At 36.7% G+C, this 27,951-nt stretch overlaps 1 long non-coding RNA gene across 2 annotated transcripts in view; it reads left to right on the top strand.

The window, feature by feature from the left end:
• The window catches only part of LOC109503421, a 60,123-nt gene extending 36,907 nt beyond the window's left edge, over positions 1-23,216 (top strand). Inside the window, exons 2-3 of one of the 2 annotated variants that reach the window (XR_002162384.3) lie at positions 4,864-4,941; positions 23,028-23,216. This is a non-coding gene — a long non-coding RNA (uncharacterized LOC109503421). Of the gene's footprint in view, positions 1-4,863; positions 4,942-6,167; positions 6,846-23,027 lie in introns of those variants that run through there. The other variant, XR_006585020.1, reaches the window with a different exon arrangement.
• Positions 23,217-27,951: the final 4,735 nt, after the last annotated feature.

Genomic DNA, 27,951 nt, shown 5'->3' on the forward strand with positions numbered 1-27,951 from the left:
AATCCCAGAACTGCCTCTGTATTCCACTTTCCTCCTTGACTGTCCTTCCCAAAGGTAAAAATTCCCAACATTATCAAAACCAAAGATTGAATATTTGAATCGTATTCACTGACTCCATCACAGCCTGTAATCTTACACAGGCTGTTCTTCCTTTTAAAAGTAATGTACCTACCTGTCAAATAGCAAAGCTAAGTCTTAGTGAATTCATGTGGCAGATAAAGATAGGTAGTTAGTTTCTAAAACTGCAGATGAAAATAGATTGCTGAAATGACTACATAGTTTGTAATTCATTCATACATGCACCAATTTAAAATCAGGGAAGTAGGTTTGTATTAGAAATCTATAAAATTGTATGCAGGTATGAGTATCAAATGCTTTGGTCTTAACCTGCTAAATGTTGAAATGTGAATAAAATGATTAGGAAATCCCTCAGCTTCTCCTGTATTTCCTTCGGCATCAAAATACTCTGGTCTTGGCTTATTAGTCTAGCATAATTAAGGAAATTGAAAGAACCAGACTTGGGGCGCCTGGGTGGCTCGGTCGGTTAAGCGTCCCACTTCGGCTCACATCATATCTCACAGGCTCAGGTCATGATCTCACGGTCCATGAGTTCGAGCCCCGCGTCGGGCTCTGTGCTGGTGGCTCAGAGCCTGGAGCCTGTTTCAGATTCTGTGTCTCCCTCTCTCTCTGCCCCTCCCCTGTTCATGCTCTGTCTCTCTCTGTCTCAAAAATAAATAAACACTAAAAAAATTTTTTAAAAAAAAGAAAGAAGCAGACTTGAACTCACATTCAAAAAACTCAATTTGGAATATTATTGTGACAATACATCTCATCTTTAAAAGGCACAAACTTCAGATTATTTGAAAAAACAGCTATAAACAAATCTTGTTTATTCTATAAAGTACTCCTACATTAAGACTATAACAATGCCTTTGATCACTTCAAACTGTCCTAACAAGTCTTGGACAACTCATATGGCCAGTAGGGTCAAGCCCAAACTGCTTTAACCTGGAAGCCATAGCCCCACAGTCAAATTTGAACTTATCGTTTCAAGGTCACATCCCAGTGCTCCTGTCCTGCCATCTCTTTAACCAATTTTGTTGTGTCTCACTTCCATAATTAATTTAACTTGCCTTTCTATCAGGTCAAATCCCCCCTAATTTCCCCATACATTTTTTTATCAATTTTTTTAGTTTATTTTGAGAGAGACAGAGAGTGCAAGGGAGAGGCAGAGAGAGGGAGAATCTCAATCAAACCCTGTGCTGTCAGCACAGAGTCCAATTCAGGGCTCAAACTCATGAACCGTGAAGTCATCACCTGAGCTGAAATCAAGAGTCAGGAGCTTAACCGACTGAGCCATCCTGGCACTCATCCCTCCCCATACATTTAACTCAAATTTGTCCACAAAATTTTTTCAGTCTACTCCAATTCAAAATGACCTCTCTCTCCTCTGAACTTCTAAATTGCAATTAGCTCTACCATTTGGTGATGGAAATGAAAAAATCATGAGAGTCCTTTATAATCATAAAACAGTGGCTAACTTTTATTGAGTGGGATTTCTGATGACCACCTTCTTCCCCAGGCCCTAGCCTCTTGCAATTATGTTCACCCTCCTTTACCCTCCCTTTCACTGCTCTTATCCACAAAATCCTGTTCAATTTGGGGACCAGAATTTTTAAAAAGTCTGCCTTCTATAAAACCATGCCTAAGAACTCTATTTTATCTTCAAATACTTATGAAGATATTATTGTAAACTGCTGTTTAAGACAAACTCTGGTTATAGATGCTTAAAATTATATAAACTATATACTTTTATATAATTATATATAAATAAATTAAATAAATATATGGAACAAATTGTGTTTAATTGTAAATAATAAATAATATAATAAATTCATATAATAGCTGGTTTTACACACACGTACACACACACACACACACACACACACACACACACTCCCTTCTTGGAACTGGTCAAATAATAGCACAAAAGCAAGTACTGATCACCCGCACCAAAAAGACCAGCCTAGATTTTAAGTCTCTAAATACAAAGCTTTCATTGCAATTATAGTGCTCACTCCCCTCCAATGCATGGCCCTTAGGAACCTTTGTCTCTGCCTGACAGTGGACCTCCCAAACAAAGAACACAATTCAGTAATGTAGCTTAGAAACTTTCTAACCACAGGATGACACTTTTTCCCTCAAACCTGTGCTGAGATGAATCTGCCTCTCTATTCGATTTAATTACTGAGCCTTGTTTAGGGTTTTTTCCGGAGGCAGGTAGTTTTCTTTTGGAGCAATGTGCTACAGAGCTGACACAAGTAGATTTATATAAGGGGATAAATCTTGACAAAACAGTATACAACAGTTCAATTAACCTGTTTCAGGGGAACCTAATGTAATTGCAGAAATGCAATCACTTCAGCTGAGGTTATAAGGTTTGAAGCTAACTTTATTATCTGAGGTTAAATGCATCAGTGCTAGATGTTCCTTCAGCAACTTAACTCAGTACAAAACTAACCAACAAATAGCTGAGTCATAATTGAGAGCAGAAGACTCTACTAGCTGTCTAGACTTCCAATATTAAATGGTAATAATAATATTCAGAAAGCTCAAATCAATAAAATGCTTTCAACCTTTAAAAAAAAATGTTTAGGGGCACCTGGGTGGCTCGGTCAGTTAAGCGTCTGACTTCAGCTCAGGTCGTGATCTCATGGTTCATGGGTTTGAGCCCTGCGTCCAGCTCTGTGCTGACAGCTTGGAGCCTGGAGCCTGCTTCAGATTATGTGTCTCCCTCTCTCTCTGCCCCCTCCTTGCTTGTGTTCTGTCTCTCTGTCTCTCAAAAATAAATAAACGTTAAAAAAAATTTAATAAAAAAATAAAATAAAAAATTTTTAAAGTTTATTTATTTATTTTGAGAGAGAGCAAGAGAGAGCATGAAGGAGAGGCAGAGAGAAAGAGAATCCCAAGCAGGCTCAGAGCTGTCAGTGCAGAACCCAACTCGGGGTTTGATCTCATGAATCGTGAGATCATGACCTGAGTTGAAATCAAGAGTCTGAGGCTTAACTGACTGAGGCACCCAGGTGTCCCCATCCTTTGTTTTTTTTATTTTAATATGTGAAAGAAAACATTAAGGAACAAGGAGTAGGAGTTAGAATAAAAATCACTAAGTGCCATATTTAGGGGAGACAAGTTCAGGCATATGTAGAATTGATCATGTGACTAGAGAAATGTTTACTTTTCCCCATGAGTAGACACATCTGTTTCTCAAGCGGAAAACCTAAAAAGGGATAGGGCATTTTACAAAATGAATGATCACTCCCATTGCTTGTGGATTTTACCCTTCCAGCCTAGAGGGCTGTCTTAACCTTTCAGTATTTCCAATAAATAGCTTTCTGTATGCAGAATCATGCAAGAACAGGGAAAACCTGCTGATGCACTAGCCAGCTGAGACTGAGGTTCACCAGAGCTACATCTACACCACAGCTAGTGGTAGAGACCCCATCCTGCCAACTCCATTTTTTCCTAAAGTACTAAGTTCCCATTTAATGGTTTATTTCTTCATAGATAATGAACACTGTCTCCTCCCTCATTAGTTCATCTGTGACTCCTAACAGCACTCTAAGTTCACTCTCACGCTATTTATCATTAAGGACAATGTAGTGACCTGCCTGAGGTCCCATAGCTAGTGAGTGGGATCTGAACTCAATTCTACATTATTCATTATTCTTGTTCTTTGGTTGTTGTGTTTTACACAGCCTCACACAATTCCACCAGAATCAATTCTTTTTTGTTGTAGTTCCCAAAAACATCCAGGGAGTAATTTTGTTTTCCTCATTTAAAGTTTATCTAATATCAAATGAGAATTTTAAATGTGGGAAATAAATATTATGGTTATGTGAGACATATAAGGCATATCATTCATATTTCCTTGTGAACAAATGAGATCAATTCACCCAAAGAAAGCAAATGTAAATCAAAATAAATGCAAGATACAATTTTCCCTTTCTTGATTGGCAATTTAAAAATTTAATGATAGGAGTGACTGGGTGGCTCAGTTGGTTAACCATCTGACTCTTGATCTTGGCCCAGGTCATGATCTCATGGTTCATGAGATCCAGTCCGTGTGGGGTTCTGCATTGACAGCATGGAGCCTGCTTGGGATTCTCTCTCTCCCTCTCCCTCCCTCTGCTCCTCCCACATTCTCTCTCAAAAAAAAAAAATCAGTGTAAATTTAATAAAGTACTCACTGCTACAAAAAAGTAGGCATATGCATAGTTTTTCATAAGTAATGAAATAAAATGAGAATAATGCTTATAATTGGGATGAGGAGTCAGGAGAGTGTGGGGAAGATGCTTATTTCTTGTATGGGACCTGTTCTGTACAGTCATGACTGGTAACTATGTTCATGTGTTTCTCTCTAGCTAGCGTCACTTACTTACAACAATATATTTCATAATGGATCTTAAAGTTTGTCAGAGATTCTACTATCTGCTATCCAGCGATGATAGGATAGTTCACACTGTGTTCGACTGTTAATATTTGCTTTTTTTCAAAGTTTATGGACTATGTAATCTGATGGGACTAATCATTTCACTTCTTTGACTGAGAAGTGCATCCTGGCATTGAATACTCCCAAGCATGAAATGGTGAGAAACAGCTGCCAAGTCCTAAAGTAAAAGAGACGTCTGTGGCATTCAAAATATAACTTCAAAAACACCTTCAAACAAATCCTGTAAATATGATTGCTTCCAGTAATACTCCCAATGACACTCAGTGATGTTCAGGCCTACAAGTGTCACAAGATCATTTTTAGAACTACATCTCCACTTGGTTTTGTTTTTGCTTTCATGTCTTGCACAGGAAATGCCACACAGAATTTGCTCCATGAAGCCCTGAAAAGAACGTCACCAGAACTGATGGAAAAGAGTGCTTATTAAGGTCAGTCCTTCAAATCATAATCACTATTTAGTAAACATTTTCTTGCTACTCAGCAGGAAGCCAAGTTCCAATAGGAAGTAATAACCTCAGAAACATTTGGATAACCAATGAGACAGATTAATATACACCGCAGAGGTAGTACTTGGAAACCAGATCTGCCAGAATTCGCTTCACTTTGTAGATACCTGCCTTAGCACGCTCTCTAAGGAGAATCCATCATCTTGATATACTGCAAAAATGATGTAAGGGAGAAAATAAGGGAGAAAATCTGAGAAATGGATTTCTTTCTTATTTCTGCTTTTGGGGAAAAAAAGAGATTACAATCATCAAGTTAGAGAAAAAAAAAGAGAGGTTTGTGATAATAATGAAGATCAGGGTGGAGGTCAAAGGGTTGTATGATTGAGAAACATAAGGAAATTCATGCTTTTGATAAAAACGTCTCATTTAAATAATATTAGCTATCTTTATTCATCAGAGGCTTTAACGGAAAGGAATGACAATGAAATATGGGTGCACAAAGTGTGGATGGCAGATCCTAGATAACACTCCTGGGAGGCAGCGATAGCACAGTCACCACCATGCTAGTTAAATTTCTCCAAGTTACACAAGAATATTTAAGAAAAAGAAAAAAATTAAATGATTAAAGAACATTCCCAGAGAGTAATTTTAATTGACTGTCAGTGACTTTTTAAAAAAAATCAACAGCTTAATCAGTGGTCAGAATAGAAGCTCTGTGGGTCATTGTCAATCTCTAATGATGTTAAATATCTGAAAGATCAGTCCAATGATACCACATTTAAATACCACAGAATAAAATACCACAGAGTAAAGGACGGTTGTTCTTTTGTTTGTACCTCTTCAAATTAGCAAAATAATGCTGAGATCTCACAGTCCAAATAATTCAAAATACCAGCCTTCAAGGCTTAGATAAAAGCTCACATTCTCTTTAATGCCTTCCCAGTGCTTACAGGCAGAGTAAGTTCCATCCTTCCGAAGTACACACAGAAAAGGTATCTGTGCTTCCCCTACCTCCCCAGCATGTATACACATATGTCAATTTCCATACATATGTGAGTTTGCCTTGCTCAGTCTTTACCTTGTAAGATTCTTGTGCTGGCTGTTTGTCTGTCAGCCTCTGCATCCCTTCTATGCCCTGCAATGTGCACTGCAATTTCCATGAAGCATGCTTTCCAGACTCCCTTTACCTCTTGATTCCTTTTCACCAGGCTTCCACAAACCGGGACACAGGAGAGTGAGAAGATGTAGGCTTAGCCTACGTCCTTGCCCCACCCCCTCCTCGCTTCTCCACAGGCCTGGGAGCAGTCTTATTCTCTAACATCACATCTCTTGTCACATGGATCCTGTTCCATGGCTTCAGCTCTTCACCCTCTAGTCCTAAGGGAAGGTAATATCTTCCTACGGCTGCTACTCGTTGGTCTTCACAAATGCTGGCTTGTTCTCTTCACCCTGTCCATATTTAATAAATTGTTCTTGCATCAAATGTTCTCAAACTCTTCTGAGTGTGCCAACCATTTGCTACTTCAGCCCTGGCAGTATCCTCCCCAAGAACAGAACTTAAGTGTTCAGTAACTTTATGTTCCTAGGGTTTAATACAATGCCTGGAAGAGAGTGGGCACATATGAAATGCTTTTGGAATGCATGAATAAAGGAGAGCAGTACTAGGGTAGCTACTGTGTAAAAAAAGTAAATATAAAAAACACTTACTGAAATGAAGTTTACAATCTAAGAAGGAAAACAATACAGGTGCAGAAATTCAAATCACTGTTAAAGATTGCACATGGTAAGTAATGAATCACAGGCCACCATGTTCAGGTTCCAGAAAACGGCGTAATTCCTTACTAGTAGGGAAAAGCTCCCTAACACCAGGTAAAAAGTATATATATATAAACATTCAACCATCTCACAAACCTCCCATAAGGTAAACCAAGTAAGATAAAAACAACAATCCAATACTTCTCTGCCTCGTGGGTGTGCTGGCACCTTTGATTAGTTAATATTTATAAAGCACTTTGAAGATGAAAAGTGCTAAACATTATCTAACAGCCCTGTAAATGCAAATGTGTCAGGTCTTATGAAATTTAACAGAAATTAGAGAGTGACAAACTACTCACAAATAAAAAATGCTCAACTAAGGCTTTGCATTTAAAGAGGACAGATGGGGGAGAAAAGACATTTCCCCCAAGGCAGAGAATCAAGCTAATGTATACCCCACCCTCCAACCCCACCGACACACACACACACATATACACACTGCTGAAATGTTTAATTTAAAGCCTGAAAGATGATGCACTTTGTAACAGCATGTAAATCAATGTTTTATTAAAGCCTATGAATTACTATGCAGAAAAATGCAAATCACAATAAAACACACCACAAGCAAATTCAACGCTGCTCTGTTCTCAGTGGAGCAATTACCAAGACTTGCTTTGGCAGATGGGGGTAGAATTTAACTAGGGGTGGGCAGTTTTATCTCCTGCTTGCCTATGGAAACTGCAGAATCTCCCAACCATTTTGCTTCACCCCCAGAAGTACAAAGAGTCAAATATTCCCCCACTGCCATATTTTAAGTTACATTTTTAAAATGCTATGCTTTTCCCTCCATTGACTTTAATTACACGTAGCCTAAGAGGCTTGCCTGGCCAAATGACTTTCTTTATACAAAGGAGAGGAGCTTACACACCATAGTATTTTTCTTTAGCTTGTCCATCAGTTAGAAAGCTTGAATTTAATATCTTTAAGCTTGTCTGTCTGCAGACTAATTTTATTTATTCAGAATACACACACACACACACGCACACACACACACACACACATACACACACACACACACACACACACACACACACACACACACACAAGATCTGATTAAACAGCCAGAACTATGTCCTTAATTCCAGAGTGATTTTTCAGTGGGTAGGTCAGGACATGATCTCAGGTTTACTGTTTGTTTTTTTTTTCTTTGCCATAGACAGTAAAAGGCACCTAGGTGATGAATCCTTTTTAAAGAGTACTGAACTGGTGATATACCCACTGAAATTAAATGCGAGCATAAAGGAAAAAGGGTAAAAAAGAGAAGAATGGAGCAAATACAATGCAAAATGAGTTCTAAAAAATATTATGTCAAAAATATATTTAAAAAGAGAATAATAAACTGATTCTGAAAATCCCTTGAAAGCGTAAGTTTTCAGTTACTAAGGGAGAAGGGAGAAGGGAGAAGCAGAAGCTATTATTGTCATTATAATCCATAATCTTATTTTATATTTGGGACTTGTGAAACTCACATTTCAAAGCAGACCTTCAAAGACTTCACTGCTATGCATTTTGTTAAATAAATATGGCAGAATAAATAAACCACAGACAATAATATATTGTGCAAGCTCTAAAGAGTTAGGTCTTTAAGGCTTGGTGCATTTTAATATATTAAGTAATCCGGGGGTCTGTGACAAAATAAACTGGAATTGCTGCAATTTCATATAGCTGATACCTTGAACACTTAGTAGCTAAGTGAATTTCCAATGAATACACTGTGTGCTATTTGTGAATAATAGAATACATATGATAATCAACCTTTCTATTTTTCAAGCATTGGGCTCTGAAGATCAAATGAGACACTGTATGTGAAAGTGACTTAAAAACTGTAACAAATGCAACAAATATTAGGTTTCATTAGCTATTTGAAATAATGTAATACCTTTGAAAACAGAACATAGTGTTGAGCTATTCACATGTGAATTTACAAGCCAGTGATAATAATAATAAAAATAATAATCCCCATGATTTCTCATGAGCTAATCAAAGATCCTTTTCCAATCCATCTTTTCAGATTAAAACAATTTATAAGCAAACCACAGCTAACAAGGTGGAGGATACAAGGGAGGGGAATGTTTCTTGCCTGGCATTTCTAACTTCTGTTGTTTTATTATTCAGTTTAGAACTTTTTGAGAGTAGGTAACTAGTAAAGACATTTTATCTCATGCAAATACATATCTCTTTAGAATATGCAGACACTTTATAAATAATTCCCCCAAAGTGGCTATCTCCTGTGGAATGCTCCCCCCACACCACCCAAGAATTGCAGTGGTACTTAATATTCTAATAGACTTACGGAGAAGGATAAAATCCTAGTATTCTAAGTTTTTCATTGAAGTACATTTTACCATATAAATGGCATTAGGAATGGTGACTACAGTATTTAAATATATATTTTTATTTAATTAGCTTTCTGAGGCCAATACTGAAGATATTATTATTTAAAATAATTATTTAATAAAAATTGTTTTCTAATCTGAAATATAATTCTGTACAAGTTACCTTGTGTGTGTATTTAGCCCATTTAAAAATTAAGAACTATGTACTCAGTAAAAAGACCATTGTAGCAACATAATTCTAGTTATTCTTGGGTCGGGTCATAATTTCAGGAGATGTGGCATGGCATAAACAAAGCTTCATACTCACCAGCATCTGTTCCCAACCAGAGTGCCTTATCTATTGACCTGATGGCACCTTTTTATTTAGTTACTGCCCAGACCATGCAAAGACTGAATGCCATAGTCAATGGTGACTGTATTCCTCAAATGCAAATTAACACCTGTTCTCCTCACTGAAATATGACCAGGCAATAAGTAGTAGTTACATCCATTCCTGCAATATAAATTTAGGTCTGTTTTTATTTATGCCTCTATGAGTTAAAAATGGTATTAAAAACTGTAAAATCATTATTGTTTTAATAAATTAAAGAAGAGCAAAGATGAAATATTTGATTATGATATTCTTTACATTAGATTACATTGAATATTTTTACAAAAAATAACAAAGACATACAAATTTTATTATTGTAACTGGGTTATTAAAATGAAATATAAGAGAATTAGGTCATGCATTTAGACTCTACACATATTTTAAATGTTATTTTTAATTTTTTCCTGTGATTCCTTTAACATTAATTAATAAAGTTGCTCCAATATTTAATATTTGGTTGTTGATGACCAGTGTTTCTTTACCTGCAGTCTTGTGCTAAAGTTAGCTGTAACTTTTACTACTAGATAGATAGATACATAGATACATAGATACATAGGTACATAGATAGCATTTCTCCAAATACCTATAAAGAAATCTCTTAATACATTCCAATGACATCTTCTCATTTAAGTTAAAATTAAAAAAAAATGATGCTGAAGGTTGTAAAAGGAACAGAAATAGATACAATCGAATTCCACTATAAGATACTGCAATTAAAAAATCAGACATTCCACATGAGAATTTATACTTTGGCCAAGATTGAGTAACCCCTTCACCTGAAACAATAAAAAATATATATATAATATTTATGAAACAATGGTTCTCAAGACATAGGACATCAGGCAATATGGGACAGTGATCCCTGAGAGATGACCAACAAGTAAGTTAAGCTTTGGGGCACCAGGTGGCTCAGTCGGTTAAGCATCAGACTATGGCTCAGGTCATGATCTCACAGTTCAGAGGTTTGACCTTCCAGTTGTGCTCTGTGCTGACAGCTCAGAGCCAGGAGCCTGCTTCAGATTCTGTGTCTCCCTTTTTTTCTGTCCCTCCTCCACTCACGCTCTGTCTCTCTCTCTCTCTCTCAAAAATAAACATTATAGGGGTGCCTGGGTGGCGCAGTCGGTTGAGCGTCTGACTTCAGCCAGGTCACGATCTCACGGTCCGTGAGTTCGAGCCCCACGTCAGGCTCTGGGCTGATGGCTCAGAGCCTGGAGCCTGTTTCCGATTCTGTGTCTCCCTCTCTCTCTGCCCCTCCCCCATTCATGCTCTGTCTCTCTCTGTCCCAAAAATAAATAAACGTTGAAAAAAAATAAAAAAAAAATAAAAAAAAATAAATAAACATTATAAAAAATTAAAAATTAATTAATTAATTAAGCTCTACCATTGTCCCACCTTACTGTTTTAGAGAGTTTCCAAGATGCAGCACAAGGAGGGGAAACTAAGACAGAACCCAGCATATGGTGTGAGCTGAGAAATCAGAGCTAAAAATCTTGGGTGACCAAGGGGCGTGAGTTCACATGACATAGTGCTAAGAAAGAAAGAACTACACAGAGAACCCCAGTTTTGAGGGATCGGTACCTAGCACTCACAGAGAGCTGGAAATAATGCCTGCTCCCACCGGCCAGACTGGAAAGCTTTATAATTCACTGGCATTGGATACAATACTCGAAAGAGTCTTGACTCAGAAGTAGAGAATAATCAGGTTTATACTATATATGACTTTGGTCCTGCTTAACAGATCGTATAAGCAGGACAAAAAATAATTAAAGTCTTTGCAAGTAACTTAACTAAAGTCTAGGAAAAAATGAAGTATGCTGATAGAAATACAAAACTACTCAGCACCCAACAAGATAAAATTCATAATAATTGGCATCCAACTAAATAGTTGGCAGTTCTTGTCAGGAAGCAAGAAAATGTGACCCACAAAAAGGAGAAAAACTAAACAATTTAAATAGAACAGAACTGATGCAGATGCTAGAATTAAAGACAATTGGAAGAGTTATCCATTCTATATTTCACATGTTGAGAAAATTAAATAGATAGAAGATACAAAAAAAAAAAAAGACCAAAATTCAAATTTTAGAGACTGAAACTACCAGGAGTGAGATAACAAACACAATGAGTAAAATTAATGGAAGATTAGACATTGCAAAAGAAAAGGTTAGTGTAAGAGAAGACATAGCAACTATCTAAAATGAAACACACAGAGAAAAAATAATTGAAAGAAAGGAACAAAACAAGAGTGAGCTCAGGCAACTACTGGAGTCTATGGGGGGGGGGTAGGGAGAAGAAGATCAGAGAAACTAATTAAAGAATAGTTGAATATTTTACAAAATTAAATAAAACTACAAGTCCATAGATCCAAGAAACCCAATAAACTCCCAGTATAAGAAACACCAAGAAAATTACATCAAAGCATATCATAACCAATTTCTCAAAAAAAATCTTAAAAGCACTCATAGAAAAAGAAACATTATGTAGAGGAAAATACATAAGGATAACTGTACATTTCTCATTAGAAACAAAATAAACAAGAGGACAGTGGAACATTTTTAAGGCATGGAAAGCAAAACTTGTCAACCTAGAATTCCACACTGAGTGAAAAGTATTTTTCAAACTTAAGAACCAAAGACATTCTCATAGATAAACAGTGGAAAGTATTCATCACAAGCAGAAGACTACAACACGAAGTGTCAAAGGAAGTCCCTCAGGCTGAAGGAAAATAATAGGTGAAAACCTGCATCTACATAGAGGAATGAAGAATACTGGGGATAATTAAGTGAGCAAATATAAAGAATTTTTCCTTTTTATTTAAACCACTTTAAAAAGTTAGTTGACAGTTAAAACTGACTTTTTGTTGACAGTTTAAAAAATACAATATATTGTAGGGTTTATAACACATGTAAAAGTGAAAGATATAACAGCAATAGAACAATGGATTCTCTCATTTAATTCTCAGAGCAAACCTATGAAGAGATTGATGCTCTTATCCCATTTTATAGATGTTCAATAAAATTACATAATCCTTCTTTCTGATTTGTTAGAGGTAACCAGCAAACCAACACCCTAAGAATAAGAATAACGTCCTCTTCCCAAGATATAATGCTTTACAAATGTAAATACCATAATAATCAGTTTCAATGATTATGTCAGAATTTCTACCATATCCACAGTATATATTTATTCACGTTGATAAATGTACACCCCATGGGAAACCCAAAGTTTTATTGGTTATTTATTTTTGATAATTATGAAATTATCAATTTTAATTGATTTCCAAATATCTAAATCTAAATTTGTTATTTACATAGTCCATTATTTTCTAGAATCAAACTTCCCACACTGAATGAGCTTCCCAAATAATTGTGGTCTTAACTGATCAGTATGATTACAGAAAATAAATTCAGAACCATCTTCCACTTAATCTAGTAAGAATAATTAATGTCCATATTATCCTTGCCACATCCTACTCATGCATAAATGCATTTATTTATCTTATTTGACTTGACAATTGAATATGAGGTGGCAAATGGAATTGAGTTAAAAATCATGTGGCTTACTGGTTCATGGGTTCAATCCCTGTGTCAGGCTCCAAGCTGGCCCTGCTTGGGATTCTTTCCCCCCCCCCCCATCCTGACCCTGTTTGCACTGTCTCTCTCTCTCTCTCTCTCTCTCTCTCTCTCTCTCTCTCTCTCTCTCTCAAAAAGTAAATAAATAAACTTATTTTTTTAATCATGTGGGTTAGGCAAGGAACAATAAGCAGATCCTTAAGTGGAAATGCAAAATATGAGGTCAAAGACATTAGGCAGAATGTAGTCAAAAGTCTTGATACTAGCACAGATCCTGCAAAACATCATTTTTTAAAGCAGAAAATTGATGTTACATTGAGACTTGTATGTGGTAAGCACTATGCCAAACATTTTACATCCACTGCCTCCTTTAATCCTCATGAGGTAAGATGCTTTTGAAATATTAGTTGATGAGATATCTATCCTCAGTAATTCCTTCTACCTTCTGGCCACTTTCTCATTGAGTCAGTCATTTGATGTTCCCTACTCTAGGCAAGGATGACTTGTGAGATCACAGAAACAAATAACAAAGCATTACTCTTGCCTTTTGGATTTCAAACACCTAGGTCTCAAAGGAATGTGAGGAATTCATACCATATGAATAGATTAGGCAAAATTTTCACATCTAGGTTACTCCCTTCTATGAAGGATTAGTTTCTTTTAGAGGATAGTTGAAAGCCAGGAAGGGGAAGACTTTTACTTTTGTTCTTGGATTTGAAGTAATGAATCCGTTTCATATTTCTCCTGAGCCAAGTTAAAGGTAAAAAAAAAAAAAAAAAAAAAAAAAAAGAAGAAAAGAAAAGAAACCCATGTTACAGTTAAAACAGCTCCAGTGGCTAACTTTTGTAATTCTTGTAAGACAGAGAAGAAGTCTAAGGTCAGAAGTGTTAAATTAATGTGTTCAAAATCACATGGCAAATTAAATGGCTTATTAGAAATTCAAGTCCAGGTCTCTGTCTATATATACTTTTTTAAACTTTACCACTTAGCTTTAATCATAGTGACACAAAATATCAAAATAACTAATATTTTATGGGAAGAAATTTGTACTCCTGCCAAGTTTTAGATATTCCCAAAGTTTCTGATGTATATATAAATATATAATATATTAATATATAATATAATATAATATATATTAATACATTAATGTTAATAATAATTAAAGTTTATGATTTACATATATAATATTATAATATACATATAATTCTAAGCAATTTGTGGGTAAAATATGCAAAAATATCATATGAAATATTTAAAATATGAGGGATTACCAGGAAGACACTATAAACATTATAAAAATAATATGAACATTATGCTACTGAATTGGAAAATCTGATCAATTGGACAATTTTACAGAATAAAATAATTTTGAAAATCATTCAAGAATTGATAAGACCAAAGACTAGAAAACTTTTCCTATAAGGGTTAGACAATAAATATTTTAGCCTTGAGGGTCATACATTTTCTTTCCTAGTTACTCAACTTTGCCATTGTAGTATGCAAGCAGCCATGGACAATATGTAAAATAAATAAACACATAAATACATAAATAAATACAGGACTAAATGACTACATATATACATTCATATGGCTTTGCCCAGTAAACTTTACTTACAAAAAGAAGCAGTGGGCTAGATTTGGCTTTCAGACCTTAATTTGCTGATTTCTTGATTAAATAGCTGTTATAAATATTAAACTGGTAGTCAAGAATATACCTACAAAAATAAACTCTGTTTCCAGATAATTTCATAAATGAGTTTACCAAACCCTGAAAGAACAAATATCTTAGATGCAGCTGAGGGTAATATACAAAACTCTTTTAGGTTAGTATAACCTTTATACCAAAACTAGATAAAATAATGTGAGATTGGACGATTTTAGGACAATTTCACATAGAAATGAATGTCATAAATAATTGACAAGGTATCCAGCATGTATTTAAAAAACATAACACAACCAAATCAAATTTCATCCCAAGTTTGCAAAGAATAAGATAGGAAAGTCATGTTAATGTATTAAAACTGCAGAGAAAGAATCAGATAAAATACAACACTTGATGCTTCATGCTTCAAACTCTCAGTAAAGTAAGAATAGAAGGCAAATTGTTTAACCTGATAAAGAATATAGACCAAGGCCCCACAAAATTTTTATGGTTACTAATCAAACTGTAAAAGAATTCCATGAAAATAAGCAATCAGATAGGCACCAGGGTGGCTCAGTCGGTTATGTGATGAATTCCACTCAGGTCCTGATCTCATGGCTCCTGAGTTCCAGCCCCGCATCAGGCTCTGTGCTGACAGCTCAGAGCCTGGAGCCTGCTTTGGATTCTGTGTCTCCCTCTCTCTCGGCCCCTCCCCTGCTCTCACTCTGTCTCTCTCTCCTTCAAAAATAAATAAACTTTAAAAAAAAAAAAGAAAAAGGAAAAGAAAATAAGCAACCAGAAAAACGTGATTAGTACTGCTTCTACATTTCACCTGAAGGACTAACACAATAGCAAGAAGAGTTAAAACAGATAAAAATTAGAAAGAGAGAAATCAAATTTTCATTATACTCCAAATATGTGCCTGCATCCAAGGAGAATCTAATAGAATTTATAGATAAATATTGAAAATAATAAGAGAAGTCAACATTGCATAATATATGCTCCATGTATAAAGGTGATTAACATTCTGTTATATCAGACAAATAAATATGAAAATGTAATAATATTTTTTAAAAAAAAACATCTCATTACAATGACCATTAAAAAATGGGAATTCTTGGAATAAATATAAAAAGTTACCAAAAGAAAAATTTTTTGATAACATTGTAAAATATTATTGAAGAATAAAAATGGCATCAATAAGTAGGGGGAGTTTTCATGTTTACTGACGGAATAATGCAATATTTTATTTTGTTTTTCCATTACTTTATTAACAATTTATTTTATTTATTTATTTTTTAAGAGACAGAGAGGGACAGAACATGAGCAGGGGAGGGGCAGAGAGAGAGGGAGACACAGAATCCAAAGCAGGCTCCAGGCTCTGAGCTGTCAGCACAGAGCCTGATGCGGGGCTTGAAAGTAAGCCCATGAAAGCAAGATCATGTCTGAGCCAAAGTCAGATGCTCAACCTACTGAGCCACTCAGGCACTCTGGTATAACACTATATTAATATGTTGTCTTCTCATATACATACAGGTCAAATTAATCTGAATATACACATTTGATAGTATTAGGTATTCATATAACAAATTCTTTAATTTTTCAGTTTATCTATTTTATTAAAATCCTCAAAGCAGTTTCATTTGTTTCAGTAAGGTCCTGTACCATATGGTCTGTAGTAGAGCATGATCCTCCTAATATAAGTTAGGCTTCTTAATGGTTGATACATTCATAGACTATAAGGGCACATATGTCACACCTACCAACATAAATTTTATCGTCTTTTTCCAGTTGCAAAGCAGTAACTTGTTATTGTAAAATACTTACAATACATATTATTGTAAAATTCAAAAAGTGCAAGCAAGTACAGTGTTCTGAAAATACAGAAAATTACAAGCAAGAAGGGGAACAAATCACTTATAATTTTACCATCCCTGTAAGCAGTATTGCCACTTAGTGCATATGTTCCTAGTTTATTTTTCTAGATATATTTATTTTGTTGGCTTTTACACTTTTCAGACAAATATCTGCAGATGTTCTCCTACTTGAACTTAGGTACTTTAGACATGTTAAAACATGTGTCTGTGTATTTCTGCCTCTGAGCAAAAGTCCATTGACCAACTCAGCCTTCTGTTTGTAAAGGGTGAATTAATGAATCCGTGGGGCAAAGTCAGTAGTGAGGTTCACTCCGAGGATAATTGTACAGCAAACTCAGAAAAGATAAGCATCTTTATGTATTTTGTTTTAGTTGGGTCCTTATTAGTAGCACTCTACTGGCAAATAGCTTTATTAGAAAGGTTTGAAATAAACGTGTATTATGTGAAAATACTGCTGATTTAAAATTCATTCTTTTTATATTTTTGCAAGTTACACAAATCATTTCCTGTTGTCATCTTATTTAAGCAGAAAAGCCTAATCCTATTCCTTTTTTCTTGGAGACAAGCGACTAAGCCTCCATGTAATGACACACCCCTGAGAAATGGTTTGCAATAAATAACAGCTCAGGGGAACTAAAATCCTCCAAGTAGACTTCAAAAAACAACACTGTTGTCTTGTGCTAAATGACAAAGTTCACACGTTGGGAAAACACCAGAACTATACATATTCTTGATGCTGATGGCTCTCAGTCCTTATTTTCCTGAATCAATTTATCGTGCATTATGACGTATCCGAAATGTTTTATGTTTATATATTTGACAAATTGTGATAGACACCACTGGAATTCACCAGGCATCTACATGTTCCTTACATTTTTCCTGCCGGAAAGCTTCGAGGTGTGGTCATGTGATAAGTTTTTGCAATGAGAACATCGCGACAAGGGATGTGGAGATGGGTCATTTCCACTGTAGCAGCTAAGAGTGACTGTCTCTCCCCCCATCACCTACTCTGTCTCTCCACAATTAGAAACAAAAACTGCACAGGTCCAGGAGTGCTAAGAGAAAGCAGCCTAAGTCCCTGCTGCACACATTGAAAGACAGTTGTGTCTTTCTTCCTTTCTGCATGAAGTAGGACATAAACTTATTTTTGACAAGCCACTAAAATCGTGGGATTTATTTCTCAGTTCAGTAGGGTCTAGTTGTATCACTTAGCATTGTATTACTGCTTAGCATGAGTTCAAGTGTGCATGGAGGAGTCCACATGGAGGCTGAGTAGCTGCAGGGGTAGACTGGGTGGGTTCTCAGTTCACTGCCTCTCTGCTCCAGAGACACTCTCTAGTACCTGCCCCATTGAGCATTTCTCCCTTATAGTGAGCGTGTTCAGCTTTGTCAACAGAGGATGCCCAGGGATATTGCAGGATACAGGGGCCTCCTCCTGGTTCTGGAAGCTGCCTTTTTGCTTCTGCTTACTTCTGCTGCACAGTCTAGCAATGGTACGTGTGTGCGCACACACACCTACTAACAGTCTGCCCCAACTGTGCACCCAGCGTGTAGTCCATCGGCAACCACTCAGCCCAGATTAGGCCCAGTGACCACTGCCAGTGGCAGTCTCGCTCCTGGCAGCCGCAAACCTGTCTCCCTCTGAGCCTCTGCACATCAGCCTCAGCTCACCTGTGCTAGAAGAATGGTTTTCTGCAGCCCTCCAACACAGCCACCTTGTGCATCAGACATACACACTGCCAGCAACTGAACTCCTAACAGCTGACTCCTTCTCCATTCCTGCCTCCTAGCATCTGCCCACCTGCACCCAGAGAGCAGTTTCCTGCTTTCTTGGCCACATTGCACCAGCTCTGGTCTGGGCAACCCAGCAAACTTGCCTGCCATCCAGAAATTATAAACAATGAGGTCTGAACCACAGGTATTGGGAAGAAACCCTTCTAAATTGTCCTTCCTTATACAATCGCATCCTGCTCTAGAGCACCTTTTGAGTTCTCTTTACCTCCTTAATATCATTCCCCTATTATAGTTAAATAATTGTTGTATTAAACTTTCTCTCCTCAAATTACAATGTGGTTTCTGTCTGTCTCCTAATTGGCCCTAGACTGACAGGTTAGCCTAGCCTAACTAATGAGTAAATAATGATAGGGAGAGCTCAAATCCGAAGTTTAAACTCTAGATTTAGTGTAGGAACAATTTAGATAACATGCGGTAGAGTACCTTGAAACTGATATAAGTTATTACACTGAAGTTCAAATTATTCTCCTAAATTTCAAATTGAAAAGAATCGTGTATTATAAGAAAACACAGCTGCAAGTCAAAATGGCCACAATTTAATTTGTAGTAAGGTAGAGGGATGACCATGTAGTTGTGAGCTATGTGGAGACTGTCTCAACATGTGGAATGTTTGTAACAAATGATAAAATAGAAATTCTCTTCATTTTGATTGTTAGATTAATGCATTTTTTCAATGTTTGTACACTAAAGGTATAGTTTTCTTAGGATCTCCTAGAGTACTACTTGAAACACGTTTATTCTTTTCACAATTATGGTTTCTCTTCCCATACTTTTTTTTTCTTTTATTTTCAGGTTTCAAAACGCTGTTTATTTATTTTTATTTGTTTGCTGATTTATTTCTTTCTTATTTTTAATTTAAATTCAAGTTAGTTAACATACAGTAAGTCTTGGTTTCAGGAGTAGAATCTAGTGATTCATCTCTTACATATGACACCCAGTGCTCATCCCAAAAAGTGCCCTCCTTAATGCCCATCACCCATTTAACCCATCCCCCCACCCACCTCCCCTGTCTTCCCATACTTTTAATGATGTGTTTGGTGGAACTATATATTTCACTCATGTAGAACATATACTTTGAGTATCTTTTACATTCCAGGAGCTCCACATTTATGACATTCCAGTTACCACCACAGCCAGTGTTTCTATCTTCATGAGCTTACATCATAGCGAGGAATAAAGAAAAGGAAGATAGTGATAACAATGCAGTGTGCAACTGCTATTAAAGGAAACTGCAAGGTTCTCTGGGAGTTCAAGGACAGAACACTTACACAAAAGAGTAAGAGGTGTGTTGGGAAAGGTATCGCAGAAGAGGTAACAGCAAGCTGGGACCTGGAGAGTAAGTAGGAGCTAGATGAAAGCCAGGTAGTGACAGGGGCAGGAAAGAAGATGAAGAATGTTCCAGGCATACTGCCTAGCCTGAGCCATGTGCAGTAGAGTATTGCCCAGGGGGCAATAGATTGTATAAGAAATCTGGAGAGTTAAACTTTCTATGACCTACAACATTTTAAAAAATATCATTTACAAGTTTGTAAGAGATATCATTTTTTAGACCAATATTAATGAAAGCTGTGACATACATACTCCCACCAAAACCAGTGACTTATTGTAGCAATGAGATGTTAAAATATTTTAGAGTATTAGAAGCATGAATTATAAAGGACGTGTCACAGTTTGAAAAGACTTTTGAGTGGTTCTAAGAAGACGTTTAAATATATAGGTGTGTGACAGCATTGAGAGTCATTGGTTTTAATCATAATTATAATCAAAATCAGCAACAACTAGTGGCTGTAATAGCCAATAATGCACTACTCTAAAAGTTCATATATATGAATATGTCTATGATTATATTTAATATTCAGAACTTAGGCAGTAGTTGTTATTATTATTATTATTATTATTATTATTATTTTATTTATTTATTTTCTTGGTAAAACTGAAACCTAGAGAGTTTAATTATAAGCCTGAAGTTACACAGCTTTACTGTCTTCACAGTCAAGGAAACAGAGGCACAGGTATGTTACAACTTTCCCACATTCATACTACTAATAGGGCAGAGCAAGAGATTCTAACTCCAGTGCGTTAACTTTTTTTAAATTTTATATCTTTTATTTTCTTAATCCTTATTTATTTTTAAGAATGAGAGAGATACAGAGCATAAGCAGAGGAGAAGCGGACAGAAGAGGGAGACACAAAATCCCTCTGTGGAGGGCCCAACAGAGCCCAACGTGGGGCTCAAACCCACAAACTGTGAGATAATGACCTGAACTGAAGTCAGATGCTTAACAGACTGAGCCGCCTAGGTACCCTCAGTGTATTAGCTATTAACCTTTAAGTTATTTTGCCTCCTATAGCAGTCCCAAAAGAACTGTTAATCATTTCACATAGACTTCTCATGTACAATGTATAGAAAAAATACTTAACAGAAACATTTGGTTTCTTAAAGCATAGAATATAAGCTACTGTGCTGAGGCTTTACTTTACATTGAACCATCACGGAAGACTTGCAAAAAAAGAGGTGAGGTTCAGTTTTCTCCTTATGGCTTGAATACTGAAAGTCACTACCATGTAGTCCACTTGACTATAAATGTCAAGGGTCTCTCTCCCATTTTGTCTACAATTTAATTACCCCTTTGGCTTGAGTAAGGAATACTTCTGATTTCAGAACATCTGCTAAAATGCACATCACTATAATGGAAACTGTTACAGCAAACGGTGGTCTTGTCTATTTGATTTCACCAATCAGATTAACTGTTAGAAATAATAGAAAGCAGAAAGTCCCTAAATGAAAGATCTCTGTGATTGGTAATTTTATGTGTCAACTTGGCTGGGCCATAGGTTGCCTAAATATTTGATCAAACATTATTCTTGGTGTTTCTGTGAGGGTGATTTGGATGAGACGTACATTTAAATCGATAGACTGAATAAAGCAGTTTGCACTCCCTGATGTGTGTGGACCCTATCCAATCAGCTGAAGGCCTGAATAAAACAAAATGCTGGCCATCCCTGTAGTAAGAGAGAATTCTCTGCCTGAAGGCCTGCTAATGGGTATATTGGCTCTTCTGGGATTTGGAGCAGTTTCTGGCTTTCAGATTCAAACTGGGACATTGGCTTTTCAGATTTTGGACTTACTAGTCACCTCCATAATTGCATGAGCCAATTCCTTATAATAAATCTCTCTCTCTCTCTCTAGGTAGGTATAGATAGATATTCCTTTATTACGTATAATTATATGTATTTTTATTGTAGCATAGTACCCAATACATATTTGAGAAATAATGAAGCCCCAAAAAAGATTGCATAGATGAATGAATGAATGAATGAATGAATGAATGAATAAATAAATGAGGTGACTGGTAAGAAAAAAACTAATCTGGGTGTAGCTGAGAAGAGTTAGTCTAGGTAAAGGGTCACAAGGAAGGATTGTAAGCAGCAAGTGCCTAGTGGGAGGAGATGTAAGTCTAACACTTACTTTATATATTTTTAATGGAGTTTGTTCATGAAAGGTTAAAACAGCAAACCCTCTTTCTTACTAAAACTAAGACAGAAACTGTTAAAATCAGAAATACAACCAGTGTATAAGGATTCTTTGGATCTTTGCACTGTCTTAAATATATGTATCAAGTCTAGAGTCGTGAGCAATATTCAATTTTCAGCATTATATTTGATTTATCTATACCAGCAAATATACCAGGAATGTATTCAATAGCTTTGTGAACCCCCTTCCCCAATGAATCTACCCCTATGAATCTCTAAGAAGCATTAATCTCCTATTGGAGTCAGACTTTCTTGTTCATTTAGAAAATGTCAACGTGTCTGGTATCAAAAATAAGCTATTTACAGGGAAACTAGGCTTAGAGATGCAGCTAAATCAACAACAAAGAAAGACACTTCCTTTTGCTAAATTTTAATTTCACTGTCAGGCAATCACTTGGTTGGCTGTGCTGTCAGTTAGAAATTTCCCAATTCCAAATAAGAGATTAAAAATTTTAATTTGAAAACCCTTATCATAATGTCAAATGAGCATTAGTTAACCTTTAATGTCTTTGCTATGATGCATTTGTCTAATTATGGGAAGTATAAGCTTTATGTAAAAACATTTGGGTTTTCTATATTCTATTAAATTAGGAAGAGATTTTCTCTATTTGGACATTTTACCCATACATATGCAGATGACTGCATTTCTGCTGAGTCAGGTTAGATAAATCTTTGACTTTGCTCAGTCTTCCATCTTCATAATACACAGAGGAAATACAGGTTAGATGTAGTCATTTTAATTTCCAATTTTTCATTTATTCTAGATTTTTCTCATATTTTCCAAATACCAAGTCATTATTTTTCTTACCATTGAGGCCACTGAGTTTTTTTTTTTCATTGTTCCACGTGAATCATTTTTATTTTCCTGATGTTATTACTAAAAGTTTAGTGATTTTAGCAAAATTATATATCTTCACTCTGCTGTATCGATTACAAAAATGATCTCAAAGTGTCTCTGTCCCTGTATGCATATCTTTCGCAATGTGATTTTGAAGCATGTCCCATTAACAGGTAGAGTTCATTTCTCTACTCTTGACTCTGGATTAGAACTGTGATTTGCTTTGCATAGTAGTATGTCATTATGCCAGTTCTGAGCCAAAGACTCATGAATCACTTTTATTCATTTTTCAGCTGCCATTTCAACAAGCCCAGTCTCGCCTGCTGTGTGATGGGAGACAAAGGGGAACAAAGATGAGGTGCTGCAGCTGAAGCCATCAGAGACCAGCCAGTCTCCTGCCAACTACAGTCACAACAGTGGGCCCAGCTAAGATCAGAAGAACCATGGGGCTGAGCCTTGCTCAGACTGTGGCACACAGAATGTAAGCTAAATGACTAGTTTTTCTTTTAAGCCACTACGTTTTGGTTTGGTTTGTTATGCAGCAAAAGCTAGCTGATATATGTATCCTATACTTCCATCATTTAATCTGCTAGAATTCAGATGCTTCCTAACAATTATATTCACTCTCATTAGAGCCCACATTCTTATTTGGTTGACTAAGAGAGATTAGTAAACCAAAATAATTCAATATTTAGGAACAAATGTAGGCAACTCTATACATAAATATCCAGGGGCATCATAAATATCTATGCTGTTGGCTTGCTTTTTCACGGAGACACATAGATCAAATAGCTTAAGAGGATTTTTTTGGACTTAACAGTAATTATAAAATGTAGCTCCTTCTAGAGACTATGCTAAATACTTTATAAACCTTGTCTCAAGTTTACCTTAAAGCAGCCCATAAGGTAAAATTAATATTATCACTTTATTGCAGATAAGATAACTGAGTCTTGAAGAATTTAAGCTATTTTTCCAAAGTCTACCCAACAAGTAGATATGAGATTAAATAATCTCTGACTCTAGAGCCTCAGTGCTTAACCATAAAGTATGCTGCCTACCTTTTTCCAGAAATATAAGAAAAGGATGGCCTTTCTATGATTTCAAAGTGTTTCCCATCCATCCAAATTCAACTGGAAAAATTTAGCACATTAATACATTTACAAAAATGTAATTTATACAGATAAACTTAATGTCTATACATTTCAACCTAAAGAAATTTACTAGCTTTCAATCAGCTCACCAGGCTAACGATCCCCCCAGTTTAACCTACTCTAGTTATGTCACCATGATATAAATAAATCAAGCAATGACAAAACAGTGGTGGACATGACAATGAATATTGTTCATTGTGTGAGTAACTTGATCTTAAAAAACAAATGGGCCTACAATGGTTTTGTGTGAAAGTGCAAGGTGCAAGAATATGTAAGGGTAAAGCAAGTAGAAGCCAAACTAAATGCAGATTACTTTTACAAACTGATAAACTGTCATGTATATTGTTTACACTCATTGGGTAAGAAAATGTAGACAGAAGTGATGTGGAACTATTGATAGTCATTGTTATGCCACTCAGTATGATTATTCATACATTTTATTGAAGAAATATTTTTTGTTATATGGTTCTGCCTCAAACCCTGCTGGAAGTGTGGGTAATACAAAATATATGCACTGTATTAACTTTCAAGTTAAAAAACTCTTAGCTTTAGAACAGTCTGATTACAGGAACTCTAGATAAGTGATTAGAAACCTAACGTATGATTTGAGCCTGAAATTCAGTCAATACATCTTTGTTTCTCATGATTATGAGATTTAAGCAGTCACTTCCATTCTAGTCTCAATGAGTAATCAAATACTAGTTAGAAAGCATATTTTGATAAAAAAGGAAAGAAAAAGAAGAATCCGAATCAAGTTTTTTCTTCCATCATAGCTCGTTTTAAAACACAAATAGGTCAATGTAAAAAACTGAAATATGGCCTCAGAATAGAATACTAATGTTTAATTTTTTAATGTTTATTTATTTTTGAGAGAGAGACATACACAGAAACCGAAACAGGCTCCAGGCTCTGAGCTGTCAGCATAGACCCTGACACAGGACTCGAACCTATGAGCTATGAGATCATGACCTGAGTCAAAGTCAGACGCTTGGCTGACTGAGCCACCCAGGCGCCCCTAGAATACCAATGTTTTAAATCCTGGTAACCTGAAAAGTGTTTAGATAACAGAACTTGGGAAGTGGTTTAGTATGTGTGGAGAGAAAGACAGGGATACAATTATCCTCCTTTTTCATGATGGGGACTCGAGAGACATTGTCTGAAGTGAATGGGGGAAAGCATTGAAAAGTTTGAATAGTATTCAAAGTTTAAATGCAAACAGTGAAAGAAGCAAATGATAATACAGTGATCTATTTTGTGGGTAGGTTCTAAGGGAAAATCAAGAGTGATACAGTAAGCTAAAGCCCTATCTTTCAAAGTGGAAAATTAACAGGTCTGACTAAAGTTGATAAAGAAATATTTACTGTTCAAAGTTAAAAAGCTAACTATAGAAAAGAAAGAAAAGCAGAACGATTCCAAGTGTTTGCTTCTAGGGAATAGGATGAGGACAGAAGGGGTAGGCCACAGACTGATTTTAATGATTTTGATCACTATTTTAAAAATAAAAGGTAAATAAGGCAAAACTATGATAGTGTTAGTTGATAAAGTAGTCACTGGCTAGAAAGTGAGTGAGTGGTGGTCACTTTCAATAGGGTCATTTGAAAGTGATCTGACTTCTGAGAGGGGGAAACCAAGAAGAAATTTGGAGTAAATGTGCTCCAGGCAGAGAGCTCCCTATGTAGAGATGCTCAGTGAAGCCAGCCTGGCATGTTGAAGGAAGAGACAGGCGGTCTTAGCAAGCCAATAGAAATACCGTACTTGAGAACAGGGGCCAGATGGTGCAGGCCCTTCTAGGTCATGGCATGAAGTTTGAATCATATTCCAGTTAACGTGAGAAGACATGGAAGCTTTTTAAGTAGTGGAAAGATATGCTCTGCTTTTGATTTAAAAGAGACAGCACTGGCTGCTCTGCAGAGGGCTGACTGCAGGGTAAGAATGGAGGCAGGGAGACTGCTCAGGGTGTTCCTGTCACAGATCAGGAAGAAAAAGCAGTGATTTGGTAAACAGTGTTTAAAGTCTGAGATATATTTTTGGAAGGAAATCAGACAAGTCTTATTCATGGATTAGATGTGGAGGGTGAGTGAGGAAAAGGGGAAAAACACTGGAGACTCCAGTAAAGAAACGGGGTGAATGGTGGTGATTTTAACTGTCCTGGAAAGACTGGGGAACAGAAACCGAGTCCCTTTTGTGCATGTTCTGTCCAAAATGTCCACTGAAAACTCAAATGGTGCTACTACACAGGAAATCTGATCCGTGAGTCCTGAACTACGAAAGGGTTAATCTGCTGATATATATTTGGTAGTCATCAGCACAGAGGTGAAACTTAAAGTGAGGTAGGGCTCACCTTGGGAAAAGAGTGTATAATAAAAATAGTTAGTGTTTACTACACGTTTACTATATGCGTAACACTCAGCTAAACACTCTTTACATGCTATGTGGGGAAGTCCCCCAAGGCCACCCTAGGTTCAATGATTTGTTAGGAGGACTCAACAGAGCTCAGCATATGGTCATAATCACAGCTATGATTTATTGCATTCAAAGGATAGAAAGCAAAATCAGCAAAGAGAAAAGGAATATGGGGTGAAGTCCAAGGGAAACCAGGCACAGAGTCCTCATCCAGTGGAGTAACACAGGATGTGCTTCATTCCCCAACCACAAGCTGTGGTTACACATGTGAAATATTGCCAAGCAGGGAAGGTTATGAGAGACTCGGTGCCCAGGGTGTTTACTGAAGGCTAATCACATAGGCAGCCACTGTCTGGCATGCGCCAAAGTTTCAGATTCCCAGAAGGAATGCAGGTGTTCAGCATAAACCATATGTTGCAGGGGCGCCTGGGTGGCGCAGTCGGTTAAGCGTCGGACTTCAGCCAGGTCACGATCTCGTGGTCCGTGAGTTCGAGCCCCGCGTCAGGCTCTGGGCTGATGGCTCAGAGCCTGGAGCCTGTTTCCGATTCTGTGTCTCCCTCTCTCTCTGCCCCTGCCCCATTCATGCTCTGTCTCTCTCTGTCCCAAAAATAAATAAACGTTGAAAAAAAAATTAAAAAAAAAACATATGTTGCATAAACAGCTTAGGTACAGTGAGCCGCTCTTATATGAGGAGGGTAGGAACGCTCCCCAAATCCAAGTTCTTAGGTACCAGCTCAGGGCCAATCTTGTCAGCAGGCCTTTCTGAAGATTAGCAGTCAGACCTGCTCATTGACTCTTTTCTGAATACATACCTTAAATTATTTAAGACTCCAACAACCTCTAAGATAGGTCTTATTTCTCTCTTTATTTTACCAATGAGGAAACAGGAAAAATCTCACTCGTCTAGTAAGAGAAGAGGTTGGAATTGAAACTCAGAAGTTTGACTCTCATGCAAGTGCTCTTGCATACTTCACAAAGGAGCCTCTGGTAATAGAGAACAGAAAACGGCAAGGGAGTAGAGTCAAAGGACTGAGACTTGGGCGCTCCATTTAAAGGTCCAACAGATGACCAGGGAAGACCAACCAGTGACATGGGCAGAAAACCAGGAAGCCATTCAATCTGTCCTAAGACAGAAAGAAATGTTCAGAAAATGGGTTATTTGCAATTGCTGCACCAGAGGGGATACCATGATTGTTGCTGACAACGTTAAGTGCATGAAGTAACTTTAATTTTCCACCTAAGCATCCTACCCCAATGTCAAACACCCTACCTCTGATCACATAGGCTACATGCTTCTATCCCACCACGACATAACCATTGTTATTGAAGCTGATATTCCTTTACACATACTTCCCCTCTTATCTGAAATGCTACTCCTCTATTTTCTAAATAACAATCTCTGGTCATCCTTCAAGAGATTTACCTAATAGTATCTTTTTGGTAGAATATTGTTACATATATCAAACAACAGCTACCTACTTTATCGTTGGAGTTTCCTCTACATATCTCTATAGCAATCCTCTTCTTTAAAAAAAATTAAGTTTGTTTGGTTTTCTGTTTATTTATTTATTTATTTTGGGAGAGATAGAGACAGCGTGAGTGGTGGAGGGGCAGAGAGAGAAGGAGAGAGAGAATCCCAAGCAGGCTCTGTGCTGGCAGCACA

Source organism: Felis catus, chromosome C2 (genome assembly GCF_018350175.1).
Source record: "Felis catus isolate Fca126 chromosome C2, F.catus_Fca126_mat1.0, whole genome shotgun sequence".
Lineage (NCBI taxonomy): Eukaryota > Metazoa > Chordata > Mammalia > Carnivora > Felidae > Felis > Felis catus.